This window comes from Phasianus colchicus, chromosome 1 (genome assembly GCF_987193195.1).
Source record: "Phasianus colchicus chromosome 1, bPhaCol1.hap1.1, whole genome shotgun sequence".
NCBI classification, from domain to species: Eukaryota; Metazoa; Chordata; class Aves; order Galliformes; family Phasianidae; genus Phasianus; species Phasianus colchicus.
The window spans coordinates 196594386-196609623 of NC_143436.1; the positions used below are offsets into that span (position 1 = coordinate 196594386).

General features: G+C 45.9%; 1 protein-coding gene and 1 long non-coding RNA gene across 16 annotated transcripts in view; one reads left to right on the forward strand and one right to left on the reverse strand.

The window, feature by feature from the left end:
• Positions 1 to 15238, forward strand: part of FAM168A (family with sequence similarity 168 member A) — a 150025-nt gene that overhangs the window by 47238 nt on the left and 87549 nt on the right. The gene's annotated exons all lie outside the window — the stretch shown is intronic.
• On the reverse strand, positions 1687 to 11958 carry LOC149920370 (uncharacterized). Of its 2 annotated transcripts, none has more exons than XR_016463530.1 (3): positions 11743 to 11958; positions 8013 to 8145; positions 1687 to 7236 (listed from the first exon to the last, which is right to left on the reverse strand). It is a non-coding gene; the product is annotated as an uncharacterized LOC149920370 (long non-coding RNA). The 2 variants fall into 2 exon arrangements; XR_016463531.1 differs by lacking the exon at positions 11743 to 11958 and adding an exon at positions 8980 to 9500.

Consider the following 15238-nt stretch of genomic DNA (forward strand, 5'->3'; position numbering starts at 1 on the left):
CAATTATAAGCAATGAAGCTGTAAAGCAGTTGGACGGAACTTCACTTACATTTTAAATAGAGAAATGTTCTTTTTAACCTGCGGATGTGATAACTTATTTAGCATTGTCACATTGCCAGGAACAACCCAGAGGATTTATTGTGCCTTGGTGCAGCACATGGACTGTTGGTAAAGCTTGGGAATGATGTAGAATCGTGCAATTATAGAGTCATTAAGGTTCGAGAAGATCACTGAGGTCACCTAGTCCAACTGTCAACTCATCCCCACCATAATTATTGAAAGGAAAAGAAAGGATACTTGTGAGTATATGCTAGTATAGAGGAGTTCCTGTACTATCCAGTTCTCATCTAATTTCCATACCTCTGATTTCTGACCTTTTAGTGAAGGTGTGAGGACAAAGAGCAGGATGGGATTTGGGATTTTTTTAATCATCTTTCCTCTTGTTTGAATCCATTTATGGCTCATCTTCCCTATCTGTCATGAAAAATAAAAGTAAAGAGCCATTGCAAAGAGTTGTGATAATCATTCTGTCCAGTCCAGTAAAAGGTTGGGGTGAGAAATAAACCTGTATTACTCATTATTCGACTAATAAGTTTTTTTTTTTTTTCCAATTTATTTTTTGGCAAGTTGTAATTGGAAAATGAGACAATTGAACAAATGCTTAAGTCTCTCATATTTTGGGTACCCAGTGCTATGATTCTATGATTCTACTACGTCATGGCTTTCCAGATTCTTTATGGAGATAAGATGACAAAAGGGATCCTGCATGCTGAATGATTTTTGCTAGCAGTTGCCTGCTGAGTATTATCCTCTTGGTCATTAACATCATTGTTCCCCATTGCTTGGGCTTTTTCTTACACAGTGTAAACAATTTCTAGTGGTTCCTTCCCCCCTCTGCAATCAAATGATTGCAAAGGAGGAAATTAGCAGTAGCTGAAGGCTTGTTTTTTATGAGTCAGGCTCAGTTTTATACAAAGAACTGTTTCTTTTGCCTTCTCAGTTGGACATTCATAAAAGTTTGCCATCTCTGCAATATTTGCTTTTCTGAGAGTTTAGAGCATATGCTTTTGCTTCAGGTATTATGTTTGCTGATGGCTATTTGTGTAAGGCAGTGCATGTGATTTGCCATGGGGAGGTCTCCCCTTTTCTAGGAGGCTTGTAAGCGGGAGTAGGTGATGTGTACTAGGAATTGAGCTCATTTATTCATGATTTTGGGAAAAGCCAGTCTTTGGCAGGGAGCGTGCAATCAGAATCAAAAGTTAGACTTAAAGCACTAATTAGAGTTTTTCCTTCTTCCTTTCCCTTCCTCTCCCTTCCTTTCCCTTCCTTTCCCTTCCTTTCGCTTCCTTTCCCTTCCTCTCCCTTCCTTTCCCTTTCCAGATAGCACAGTATTGGGGGAGTGGGACCATACAAAATCCTAATAAAAGCAGGTTCAAGTGATGGCAGAATTGGCTGATGTTCAGGAGAGGCACTCCTTCCTTTGAAATCCAATCCATGCTTCTTCCAGAGGTCTTTACTCGGGCTCGATGTTTTCAGGTTGAGATCATGTAGAATCATAAGGATTGGAGAAGACCTCCAAGGTCCCCAACGCAACCCATCCCACCGTGCCCACTGACTGTGTCTCTCAGTGCCACATCTCCACTGTTCTTGAGCTCCTCCATGGACAGGGACTCCTCCCTCTCCATCCTGGGCAGGCTGTGCCAATGCATTATCAGTTTTTGAAGATAATTTTTTTCCTACCGTCCAACCTGAACCTTCTGTGACACAACTTGAGGCCATCTCCTCTCCTCCTATCTCTATACCTGGGAGAAGAGGGCCCCTAATTGATGCCAGGTATGAAAAACATCAGCAAACTTTATTTTAATGTACTGGGAAGGAAGGAGAAGGCACTTTTTAGTCCTGTCATTTTTGATCTTAACTCCCTGAGTTTTCAGCGTTCACTTTTGATACTTCACTGGTGCTTGAGCACACAGACGTTATGGGGTCATCCATGGTATCAGCAGAATCACTCTGGCCAGCTTTTCGAGGCATGTCTATAGCATTAAGTCTCAAATTGAAAAGGTAATCCCCTCTGGAGTCTTGACCTCATCTCAGAATGGCTCTCTCCTGCTCTTTGGAGCCTTTGGGTTCTATTCCAGTGTTTTTTCCTCTTCATCAAGACAGCTTTCTTAATTGCTGTGACTGCTGGGCAGCAGTTTTACTCTCCTGCCTTACAGACCTCCTTTTCTTCACTTCCTTCATAATAAAGTGGTTTCTGGAGGGTTGCCAGGCATCCAGCCCAAAGTGTCTTCCAGCTTTACATCAAACAAGGGACGGTGCAGCCGGATTTGTGTCCTAATCCCTCTTCCCAAAGACAAAGAAGTCAGCACTGTCTAGACATCGGCGTTTGGAAGATTCCATTTGCTTTATCACAGGGCAGTGTGAGGCAGAGGGTTCCCTCTTTCTCCTTTTCATCCCACGTAAAAGTCCCCAAAGCCTCCAAATCTGCCATCGCTAGCTGCGAAAATCCCGCACGACAGCAGCAAGCAATTTGGGGCAGAGCTATGAAACAACACACTGTGAGCGTTGGCTGGTGGCCCTTGTGGCGTATGGGCAAAGCATTTGTCATTTAAAATCTCCCTTTCATCCCAAATGCTGAATTCAGCCACAGGCTATCACACGACATGTGCCAGCTGCTCCTAAAATTCTTTACTTTTGTGGCTTGCTTATTGCAGGGGTCCTCTTTTCAGGATACAACTGACATTGTTCTGTTTGGCATTGCACAGTGGAGGAGTGGGTCTGTGCATGCTACAGACTGTGAGTAGGAAAAGGTTAAGAGTTTGCTGGTTTCCTTGTTCTTTGGAATTTTCCTTCTACTGATGGCAAGTTTTGACCTTTTTCTTTCCCAGTGCTCTGCTGGGAAGTTGAGTTAATGAGAGCTCATAACAATCTTGGTTACCCTTGGATGGGTTCTACTTCTGTATTGGAGAATTATAGAATCACCAAGGTTGGAAAAGACCTACAAGATCATCCAGTCCAACCACCCACCCATCACCAATAGCTCTCACTGAACCACATCTCTCAACACAACATCCAGCCGTTCATTGAACACCTCAGGGTTGGTGATTCCACCACCTCCCTGGGCAGCCCATTCCAGTGCCTGACCACTCTTTCAGAGAGGTGGTATTTCCTAACGTCCAAAGAATAGACACAAAAGTATTGGGAAAACTCAAGAAAGATCTGTAGCAGAGCAGACGTTGCCTTCAGGATGTCCTCACAAGGTCTTTTTGCCCTCGTTTTGGAGATGGGCTCTTCACACACTTCTGTCTCCCAGTTTTTGCTGAAGTATGGAAAGAGTGGCTGATGCCACTCAGAAGAGCTGCTGGGTTCTCTTGCAGATGTGAAATGATTGTTTCCATTTGTTGATGTGTATGTTGGGTCCCTGGATGTGCTTGCCCTCCATCCTTCACCAAGACCCCTGCATGGTAGGAGCCAGCAAGTGTAGGCAGGAGAATTAGGAACTTGAAGGCTGCAGTTAGGCCAAATTGATGTGTAGATGGGGAAGTCATCATCCCTGGAGGTGTTAAAAAACATGGAGATGTGGCATTGAGGGGCATGATCATTGGGCATGGTGGATTGGGTTTGGGCTTGGGGATCTGTGAGGTCTTTTCCAACCTCAGTGATTCTGTGATTCTATAGATTTGTCAGCAGTGCTTCTATCCAGATCTCTCTCTCTTTAAAAACACTGTTGATTTTGTGAAAGGTGCCTTGGTTTGAGTGCTAGACCAATGATGGGGCAATATGTTTCTTCTCTCTTCTGCCTCTTAAAAGTAAAGCACCTGGTTTTTGGTCAAGGCTCCTCTCGTGTGGCATGTGGGAATGCACAGATATCTGCAGCAAATGATCATCCTGTAGACAGGTAGGTTGAGATGGGGCAAATTTGGCTCTGAATTTTCCAACAGTTGATAACAGGGGAAGTCTTGACCTCCAGTATCTCCTGAATATCAAAAGTATGAATATTACAGAAGATGACCTGATAGACTTGCCTACATTGGTGATGACATTGTTATACACATTTATTATCTGGTACTTTATCAATTAAGATACGTCATCTTTGATGGGTTAATGGTTGAGCTGGATCATCTTAGCAGTCTTTTCCAACCTTAATGTTTGTATAATTCTTTGTAAGAGCCTCTACCAAATACTGTAGATCAAATGATGAATGTAGGGATTGTGCATTGGCTGCGAACCCACTTTTGGTGGCTGGTTTATCTTCCTGAAATCCTGTTTGTCTTCCCTGAAAGGCAGCACTGAGAGGGCTTTCATCTTGCTGAAGGAAGGAAAGTTTGTTATAAAAGTAACTTCTCCAATGCTTGGTCCTCTAAAAGCTCTGCAAGACAGATCTTTTACCATTGTGCAAGCTGGAGTCACGTTCTAAAGGTACTAAAAAATAGGTTAAGTAGTAATACACTGTTATTTTGGTCTTCAGTTACCATGAAATCAGAAGCTTTTGCTGCTCCTCATGTCATTTTGATGGTTGTACTAGATGATCTTGGTGGTCTTTTCCAACCTTAATGGCTCTGTGATGATTAATTACAGCAATGAGAGCTTGTGGAGCTGGGGTCTGCTTTCAGTCCTCTGATTTTCAGAAATGCCCTTCATGTTTTGGAATGTGATACTACATTGTTTATGGGCAGGTTGGATTTGAAAGGTATTTCAGCAGCAAAAATGCCTGGAAATGATTGAAAAAATTCCCTGTTCATCACATGTTAACAGTCAAATTGTTGTTGGATTGTTTCACACGTGGTTGGATATTAGGAAAAAAATGTCTTTTGAGGAAGAGTGGCAGTGCAATGGCACAGGGTGGGATCACCATCCCTGGGGGTGTTCAGGAGCAGTAGGGATGTGGTCATTGGAAATGGTGGGGTTGGGTTGGGGTTGGCCTTGGGGATCTTGGAGGTCTTTTCTGACCCTACTGATTTTCTAATTCTGTGATTATTGTCAGTTCATTGAAAGTTTTGATGGTCATTTGTGAACAGATGGCATGGTGTGTCTCTGTTCCTTGGGGGCATGTGGTTTTGGGTTGCTAAATATTTTGCATTTAATGCTCACAGAAGGGATTGCAGATTCGTTGATCAGTTCTCTTCATTGGTTTACAAAGGACTTGGGGCAGAAAAGTTGCAGGCTATGGAAAGCAATTGAGAGTGATGATACTGTAGAGGAAGAGCAACACTACAGCTGAGCTCCAGTCCCTCCCTGGATGCCTCCCCTCACCTGGATGATGGCTGTATCCATGTGTTGGCTTTATCCCTGTGGATTACAGTGTGGGTCTAGGTGCTCAAAACTGCCTGCGTATGGATTTTACTGTCTTTTGTGCTTTCAAAATTCATTTTCCTGAGCGCTGTTTTGTGCTGAAAATGCTTCAGCAAAATGTGAGTCTGTAGTGCAACAAGAATGTTTTCTGCACGAGGAGGAAAATGTATTGAGTTTTTTCTTTTTTTTTTTTTTTCTTTCTTTTTTTTCCTCAAATGGGAATACAGTTTGCTTTAAGGGAAGAGAATCCTTTTGCTCCCTTAAAATATTTTGTTGGGGGAGAAAATTCAGGTTTTCCTTTGGAAGCCTGACACATAGCTGAGCCATCAATCCTCATCATCTTGGTCGTCTTCCACCCACCTCTTTCTTTTTCTGTAATATACGTGGTTTTCAAAAGAGGACAACCCCACACTGGATTTGTGATGGTTTTTGTATGGCTGTGCCATGGCTCAAGGATGTGTGTCAGTTGTAGGGTAGGCACAGATGGGTTTGGTGTCTCTCAGCTGTTGCAGGAAGATAAATGGAAAATGGAGAATTAAAATGTGGAGGTGTTGGTACAGGGAAAGATGTGGCAGTGCTGCATGTTTGGGTCGTTCTTCATGGCTGTAGTGGGCTGGGGCAGTGTTGATCCATGCTAAAGAATGCAGCCTTCAATGGGATGCTCAGGAAACTCCATCTGGAGCAACTTGGGAATAACCCACTTCTGGGAGATCCTTTTAATATGTTTTATTTCATGTTTATTGAAGATTTTTCACCTTTAAATTGCCTGTCAACCTTGTCCATGGCGTGGACTTGGGACTGGATGATCCTCAAGGTCCCATTCGACCCAACCCTTCCACGACCCTGTGAGTCTGTACATGTATGAATTGGTTTCATACCCCAACTCTCTTTGAATCTCATAGAGCTTTTGCAGCACTTACCAGTGAGTTTGTCCAACCTGGAGCAAATTGCAGTTGAGTTTTAATTTGTTCTCATATCCTTCATTCTTGCAGTGTATGGTGAGGTAAATGGTGGCAGTTTATTTCATTTCTTGATCTCTTTTTTCTGGATGTTCCTTTCATACACGGTGTTTCTCTCCCCCAGTTAAACTCAGTGTTCTTTTCCCAATGTGTGATTCATCCCATCAGCCATGTGAAGTGGAAAAGGAGAGGAAGAAGGGAAGGATGGAAAGGGGTAACCATGAATGCCGTGGGGTCAACTGGTGTGCAGCCTCGTAGGGCGGTGATTTTAGAGTTCCTTGTCTTACCTTCCATGTTCTTCAACCAACTCTTCTCAGTGTTGCTTCCTATCTTTGTATTTTGATAATAAAAAAGAGACTTTTGTGTTCTTCACTCTTTTCCAGTTGCAGTGCCATAGACATAATATTGCAGGTCCTGGCAGAGCAGTTTGGAGCACCGTGCTGTTACCCTTTGGGCAGCCTGAAAATCCAGTGTTTAATACTGGGCTGTCACCTGCAGCTTATCTAATCCCTTTTTCTCATATCCCCAATTTAGTTTTTAGTGGAGTCTTTATAGAACTTTTGTTCATAGCTTTTTGAGGTCATCCCCTACCCCCAGTTGTGGCTTCTTTGGTTGTTGCTCTGTAGCCACAGTTGAGGGATTTTGTCTGAGCTCTTCTGCTGTGTCTGTTTGTTGGTGTCTCATAGGGCTGCAAGTCATTGCAGCCAGTTTGCTTCATGTCAAATAAGACATTGGGTAATTCCATGCTAATCCTTAATACGCTTATTAAAGATAAATACAAATCTTCTGCTGTTATGTAATGAGTGATGCGAACACGACAGCGTATTTTTGTAAACAGATTCTTCCACGATCTCTCTGAATTACTTAACAAACAATCTTTGGGTTTACTGACAAACTCCAGTGTGTATTTACTTTATCTCCCATGGTGTATTTCTGCAGGAAATGGAGAAATATCACTGTTCAGATGATAGTAACCTTTCCATACCTGAAAAATAATAGATGCGGAGTAGGTTTCTACAATGTTTGTGATATTTGTGGTTGATAGGAAGGGAGGTGATGGCCTCAAACTGCACCAGGGGAGGGCCAGGTTGGGAAATTTCTACTCCAGAGAGTGGTGATGCAGTGGCACAGCATCAGGGAGTGGGGAAATCTCCATCCCTGGAGGTGTTCCAGAACCATGGGGATGTGTCACTGAGGGCTGTGGGCAGTGGGCATGGTGGGGTGGTTTGTGCTTGGGTTTGGGGATCTTGGAGGTCTTCTCCAACCTGCTGTGATGGTTGATGCTGTTCATCTTCCTCCATGTAAACCCAGTGGGATATTGAGAAGGGGTTTTGTCAAACCTTATGGAGTCCCAGAGTGGTTTGGGTTGGAAGAGACCTTAAGGATCATAGAATCATTTCATAGAATGACAGAATGGCCTGGGTTGCAAAGGAGCACAATGCTCATCCAGTTCCAACCCCCTGCTGTGTGCAGGTCGCCAACCAGCAGCCCAGGCTGCCCAGAGCCACATCCAGCCTGGCCTTGAATGCCTGCAGGGATGGGGCATCCACAGCCTCCTTGGGCAACCTGTTCCAGTGCCTCACCACCCTCTGGCTGAAAAACTTCCTCATCCTTTTCCAACCCCAGAGTTGCACAGGTTGGAAAGGACCTTCAAGATCATCAGCTCCAACCTCAAATATCACAAAGTCCAATCTCAAGAGAGACATAACTTTCTTTTTCCTACTCATCCAGAAACACTTGGAAACAAGAAATTTCACTTACTATTCTTGTTGATGACTGTTGTTGCGTAAGGAAAGAATTCCCACTTTTATCATCCTGTTCTCTTGCTGGGAACAGGCTTGCAGTCACTGCTCTTGGCCAGAGAGAGGATGTGGTGAAAAGAGAGTGGGGGAAGCTGGGGAGCAGAAAGGAAAATAAGAAGTAACTCAAACAACTCAAGTGTGAACTGCCGTGTGCTGAAAGTTCCACGTTCTTAAGGTGGTGGTGATGGGAAGAAGCAAAGAGAAAACACTGCTGGGTCTCGCTGTGGCTGGGGCTCACAGTGGCAATCTGGCAGTGATTTCCTCTGATGCCTGCAAAGTGACTTTGCTTTTCTTTAGGTCATGGAAGCTTCTTAGAGCTGATAAAACAGTGGGCTGCAGGATGTTGTTATTTACTGTTATTAAATAGAAGCACTGGGGAGTGAGGCCTTTTGGTTACACTGGTTATGCAGAGATAATGTTGGTGCTAAGTGTGAGGTGTACAAAAAAACAGAAATGTACCTATCCATCCTATTTTTGAGCTTGAAAAAGGTTCTGTAATTCTGTAAGGTCTGCAGCTGTTTGTAACTCCCGAAACCTTTCTTCTTTTTTAAGGTAGAAGAAATATGTAGATCAAGCATTATTTTCATAAAATCATAGAATCACAGAATGGTTTGGCTTGGAAGGAACCTCAAGGATCACGAAGCTCCAACCCCCCCACCACATGCAGGGCCACCAACCTCCACATTTCACAGCAGCCCAGGCTGCCCAGGGCCCCATCCAACCTGGCCTTGAACACCTCCAGGGATGGACGGGGCATCCACAGCCTCTCTGGGCAGCTGTTCCAGCACCTCACCATCCTCTCAGTAATTAACTTCCCCCTGATACCCAAAGGAGGAATTTTCCCTTTAATATCATGTTTTCTTAAGCCCCAGTAACCGATGGGCCATTGGCTGATGTGGAAATGTAAGTTCGTGGTGATCACTCACAGCAAATTCCAGTGAAGTCCTGGCAGCTCCGAGTCCCTTCTCAAATGACAGCTGATTTCTGAAGCTGGGAACAAAGAGAACTGTGCTTCTGGCTGAAATTGTCTTCTGGTTATATTAGCTTTCTTTAGTATGTGTTAGAATCTTGGAATCATAGAATCTCCCAGGTTGGAAGGGAGCCACAAGGATCAGCACGGCTGCTTGCAGGTCATGGAATCGTGAAGGTTGGAAAGGACCTCTAAGATCCCAACTATCAGCCATCCCCACTGTAGATGTACCACATCTACAGTGACTCAAGCACGTGGAGCTGAGAGCCAGATACCCCCCAGGCCTACAGGGTCCCAAATATATGCACAGAGAGCAGCCCTGCCTGGGGTAATGAGACTTCTTTATGGATGAAAAGCTGCTGAACAACTCTACAAAGAGCAGAGAGAACCTGGAGCATCCTCAGACAAGAGTGCCGACGAAAGCAGGGTGCAAGGCCAGGCTGTTGGAAGCTGATCATGTGTGGAAGGCTCCATAATGTGGCCAAAAAGTGTCACGATGCATGGAAGTGGATGGATGGAATATCCACCATGAAATATCCCAGGCTGGGAGGGACCCATAAGGATCATCACATCCAAATCCTGGCTCCACACAAGGATGCTGGGTATGGCTCCCCTTTTGCAAAAGGTGAGCAATGCTACTAAAGGACTCAGACACCAAAAGTGGAGTTCCTCAAATATGATCACTGAGCCCAAGCCCCCAACCCCAACACAGCACCCCAAACCCAACCCTATGGCCAAGAGCAGTGTCCCAGCACTCCCCGAGCTCCAGCAGCCCAAGGCTGTGCCATGCCCACCATTCAATGGGGCAGAACCTTCTCCTGATATCCCATCCAGTTTTCTTCTTGTTTTTCTACTCTTTCAGTTCTTGGAGAACTGAGATTCCTCTGAAGAGAATAAGAATTAAATGCATGCACTCAGACATCAGTGATGCTGAAACACCGACCAGACGGCCCATGGGCAACCTAACATTGAAGTGGGAGATAAACCACTGCCCAAGGTCCCTTCCAGCCTGAATTATTTTGTGATTTTTGATCCAAATGGAATTATTCACTAAGCTCCTGGGGTTCGCATCTCTGCACACAAGCAGAGATGGGAGCATGGATTTACAGCAGGAATTTGCCCACTGAGGGTCTGTGTTGGATGGAAGCTTTGGCTCTTGGGTCGCAGTATGGACTCATACCAGAAATTAGAGCTGTACCTGTGAGGATTTTGTAAGGGTATGTAGCAACAGCACAAGGGGAAATGGTTTTAAACTGGAAGAGGATAGAGTAGGGCATAGAGTAGAGATTGGGAAGAAATTATTTCCTGTGAGAGTGGTGAGATGCTGGCATAAGTTGCCCAGCCAGGCTGTGGATGCCCCCTCCCTGGAAGCACTGAAGGCCAGGCTGGATGGGGCTGTGAGCAACCTGGGCTATGGGAGGTGTCCCTGCCTACAGCAGGGGGTTGGGAGTGGGTGAGCTTCAAGGTCCTTCCAACCCAAATCATTCTATCATTCTATGATGTGGTCCCATCCTTCATTCCCAGCCCACGCAGTGCTGCTGTTCTGCCATACCCTGCTGTGTTCCCATTGGTGGCTGCATTTTAGAAAAGCGTTATTTCCCTGTTTGTTGGGTTTCCCAATGAAAAGAAGGAAGAAGCAATGGACACAGCACGTCGTGTTTGCTAAATGTGCATCTTTTCTGCAGTGGTTAAATGCCCTATTAATGAGGAATGCTGTTAGTGTTGGAATGTGCTGGTGGTGGAATGGGAGAAGTGGGTTTGGCAGTTCTGCATCATTTCAGCCCTTTATTGCAGGTCGTCTGAAAGCACTTAATCTGAAGTAATTTAGTTGTGATACGACCTGGCTAGGCTCAAAATGACACGTGGAAAGAAGCTGCCAAATAGAGCCATCTGTTTTCCTCTCCTCTAATTGCTCATTCAGCCCCAGCCGCTCCGCAGACCGAAGGACCCGCTTAGCTCTGAGTGCTGGGAATTAGGGCTCCTTGTCAGCAGCCCGAATGCAGAGCCTTAGAGGACCTTCCTTTCATTTTAATACCTCCCTGCTTACTTCAGCCTCCTCCTTAGGACGTGCTGCTGGAGCAGAGGCTGCTCCGCTAAGGGCAGAACCTCCCTGTGATGCTTTGTGGTTATGCTGAAGCTGGAGCCTGTGTTGACATCTCTCTGCAGCCAATGTGCTGCATGAAGAAAGAGGCTTTGCTGAGTGCAGGACCATGCACATTTTGCCATTGCATGGATCTGCGCAGCTCCCCCAGCCAACTCCAGCTTGCCCAACCACGTGCAGATGTATTTAATGCAGTGCTGGAGCACGCTGCAGTGATTGGATCTGCATTTGTGGGGCTTTGTGGAGTGGTTTGAGCATGGAGCACCTTTGTGTCCATCTGCAGCTGTCCATTCCTTTGCTAACACTCCTTGTGAGCAAGGGCACAGCAGCTTCCATAGAGCCCTTTGCAAGCCGTAAGCTTGCAAGTAATCCCTAGGCCCAGTGCTCCTTGCTGTGGAATGATTATTTTGCCTTAACCTGGCCTTGTCCCTTCCCTTCCCTTCCCTTCCCTTCCCTTCCCTTCCCTTCCCTTCCCTTCCCTTCCCTTCCCTTCCCTTCCCTTCCCTTCCCTTCCCTTCCCTTCCCTTCCCTTCCCTTCCCTTCCCTTCCCTTCCCTTCCCTTCCCTTCCCTTCCCTTCCCTTCCCTTCCCTTCCCTTCCCTGTTTGAGAGAAACGTACACCCTGCCTTCATGGAATCATAGAATCACAGACATATGGGATCATAGATGTAGAATCATGGAATGCTTGGGTTGGAAGAGGCCTTAAAGCCCATCCACTTCCAACCCCCTTCCATGGGCTGGTTGTCAACCACTGGGTCAGATTGCCCAGGGCTCCATCCAAGCTGACCTTTGTGGATCTTGTGAAGTCTTAATGGAGCAAAAGGGGCTAATGGGAAAAAATCAGCTTTGGGATAGTTTTGGGGAAGTGTTGTGGCTGTTTTTAGTGTATGCCCTCTTGGTACTTGTGTGAAACTCGTGTTGTAAATGGCTCTAAAAATCTTCTTGTGTGATGCAGTCTGTTTGTTGGAAAGGATGGCTGCTCCATTTGCAGGCATCTATTTCTTCTGGCTGTAGTTTGGGACAGATGCCCATCCTCACCCTTAAGTAAGTGCAATTCCCATGGGCATTGGGGTGCCCCAGTGCCAGGCATTATGGGTCCCCCTGAGACATCCGAAGGCCATATATCCACACAACCCTATTTCAGGTAGGGAAGGTGAGCTTTCTTTCCTTGCTGTCTCATTGCCCCAAGGGCTGGGGGATGCGCCCTGCCAATGAAAACCCAAATAAGTGCCATTTCCTTTTTGTGCCTCATTTAATAATCAGCGCAAGTCCACAGATTAGTAAAAACTCACTGCTCACAGCATCAGATCCACGTGAAGTTCGCTCGTAGCAAAACTCTCCAAAAGCAATTACAGAGCTTGGAAAATTACTGAAACCTGACGACTCGTAATGGCGCAGCTCATTTCGGGAGGCAGCCGAAAAGCCACGCTGGTTACGGGGTGTGATGTATTTCAGAGAAATAGCACTCCTTGTTGTCCTCCTACTGAATCCAAGCCTGTAATTGCCTGGGAGTGGTGAAATACCTGCACTTAGCGAGGTGCTGCTGGTCCTGCCAACCAGGAGAGCTGGAGAAATGATCCTTTGTTCTGAAAGCCTGATCCATCATGATTCATTCATGCACAGCTCGCTCGGTTCAGGGAGCAGCATGGGACCTGACAGCTCTGCAGCGAGCGTGGGAGAGCTGCGAGGCAGGCCGTTGTGTTCCCTTGCAGGGATGCTCTCCTGTAGGCTTCTGCTGAATTGGTTTAAGAGGTTCAGTGGGTTTTTAGAGGCTTAAAGGCCTCACTGAACACATCTGTCATTGCTTTCTCTCAACTGAGCTGTGGATTGTTGGCTCCATCGCACCTGTAGCTCCCTGGTAGTACGTGTGCTTCACAGAGATCTCTACTATTAATGTATTGATTGTTTTCATGTTAAAAGTAATGTGGCATAATGAAATTACTCCCAGTTCCTAAACCATGTTGGGAAGCTTTTGGTTAACCCAAATCCTCCTGGAGTTTTCATGGACAGGTCTACCAGGAGGTTGTGCAGATCCATGGGAAGGTCTTGTGAAGGTCCTTTCCAGCCTGAATTCTGTGATTCTGTGCCACCCCTGGAGGTATTTCAGAGAACATTGAATCCCAGGCTGGTTTGGGTTGGAAGGGACCTTAAAGGCCACGCAACCCCAGCGCTCCATGGGCAGGGACACCAGGTGCCCACAGCCCCATCCATGGCCTTGGGCACCCCCAGGGATGGGCACCCACAGCTCTGGGCTGCAGTGCCAGGACCTCACCACCCTTTAGGTAAAGAATTTCCTCCTCACATCCGACCTCAATCTCCCCTCTTTCCTATCACCACCTGCCCTTGATGTGTGGATGTGGCACTGAGGGACGTGGTGCAGCGATGGCACTCAGCAGGTCAGGTTGGTGGTTGGACTTGATGATCCTGAAGGTCTTTCCAAACCGTGTGATCCCATGATTTTTCAAAGTCTCCAAGCTGTATCAGGATGTGTGTAGGACACGGGGGCATGGACAAGCAGGTCACCTCACGTTTGAGCAGCAGTGCAGAGTGCACTGGGAATTCTGCCTCGCTGCTCCTGTTGCCAACAACTGGCAGCACTGCCCCAGCTGTTCTCTCCCGTGTTCAGTTTTCTGTCTCCCTCTCAACGGAAGACTTTCAAAACCAGATGCCAGTGGTGAATGCAAAGCAGAGGCTCAGTGTGCTGAGCCCAGGAGAGGATTACAGGGCTGGGTCAGCAGATAACTGTGAGCTCTTGCTGCTGGAAGGAAGCAGGGTCTGATGGCATGCAAAGATGTTTGGCCTCTGCCATGGTTTTCCATTCTCCTATGAAAACGATAGGAGATTTTACCTCTCTGCAGAGTGTAATCCTTCAAAAAAAAAATATGCCATTGCTCTTCTGTATTACACCTTCCTTCCTCTTTCAGCATTTTGCATCAGCTGAAAATCCACTGAGGTGCAGGTGTGGAAAATGCCCTAAAAAAAACCACACCTGTGGTTCTTTATGCAGTCATAGAATCGTTAAGGTTGGAAAAGGCCTCTCAGATCCCCAACCCCAACCAACCCCACCATGCCCACTGCCCACATCCCTCAGTGCCACATCCCCACACGGTGCTGGGACACCTCCAGCTTCATTGACCCCCCCACACACACATCCTAGGCAGCTGTGCCAGTGCCTGACCATTCTTAAAAGGAGAAATTTTCTGTAACATCCACGCTGACCCTCCCTTGATGCTCTCAGCACAGTGTCGTGTTCATTTGGGAGCCAGTATTGCTTCTCCTGCATGGAGCATCGACGCTCCACTCAGCTTGGTGCCTGTGGTGAGCAGGTTGCCTAGGGGTGCAGTGGAAGTGCCACTCCTCAGAAGCTTTCTAATTACATTTATGTTGCCTTCAGCCACATTGGAAGGCACAGTCTGATGCTGTTATTTCTAAATTGGGCGCTTTGTAATGTGATTGGGAGCTGCTCATGCTGAACAGATCCCTTTGTAATCTGGGGGAGTTTTGCAGGATGCTGATGGGGCGACCATTGAAAGGAGCCTGTCTGGGGAGAAAAAGGATGGAAAGAAAGAAGGAAGGGAAGAATGAAGGAAAAAATGAAGGAAAGAAGGAAGAAGAGGGAAGAAGGAAAGAAGGAAGAGGGAAGAAGGAAAGAAAGAACAAAGGAAGAATGAAGGAAAGAAAAAAGGAAAGAAGGAAGGAAAGAAAGAAGGAAGGAAAGAAGAATGGAAAGAAGGAAGGAAAGAAAGAAGGAAAAGAAAGGAAGAAAGAAGGAATGAAAGAAGGAAGAAGGAAGGAAAGAAGCAAGGAAGGAAAGAAGGAAAGAGGGAAAAAAAATGAAAGAATGGAGGAAGGAAAAAAAGAATGAAGGAAAGAAAATAAGAGAAAAAGGAAGGAAAGAAGGAAGGAAGAATGGAAAAAAGGAAGGAAGGAAAGAAGGAAAGAAAGAAGAAAGGAAAGAAGGAAAGAAAGAAGGAAAGAAGGAAGAAGGAAGGAAGGAAAGAAAGAAGAAAAAAGGTAAGAAGGAAGAAAAGAAAGAAGGAAGGAAGGAAAGAAGGAAAGAAAGAAGGAAGGAAGGAAAGAAAGAAGGAAGGAAGGAAGGAAGGAAAGTAAGAAGA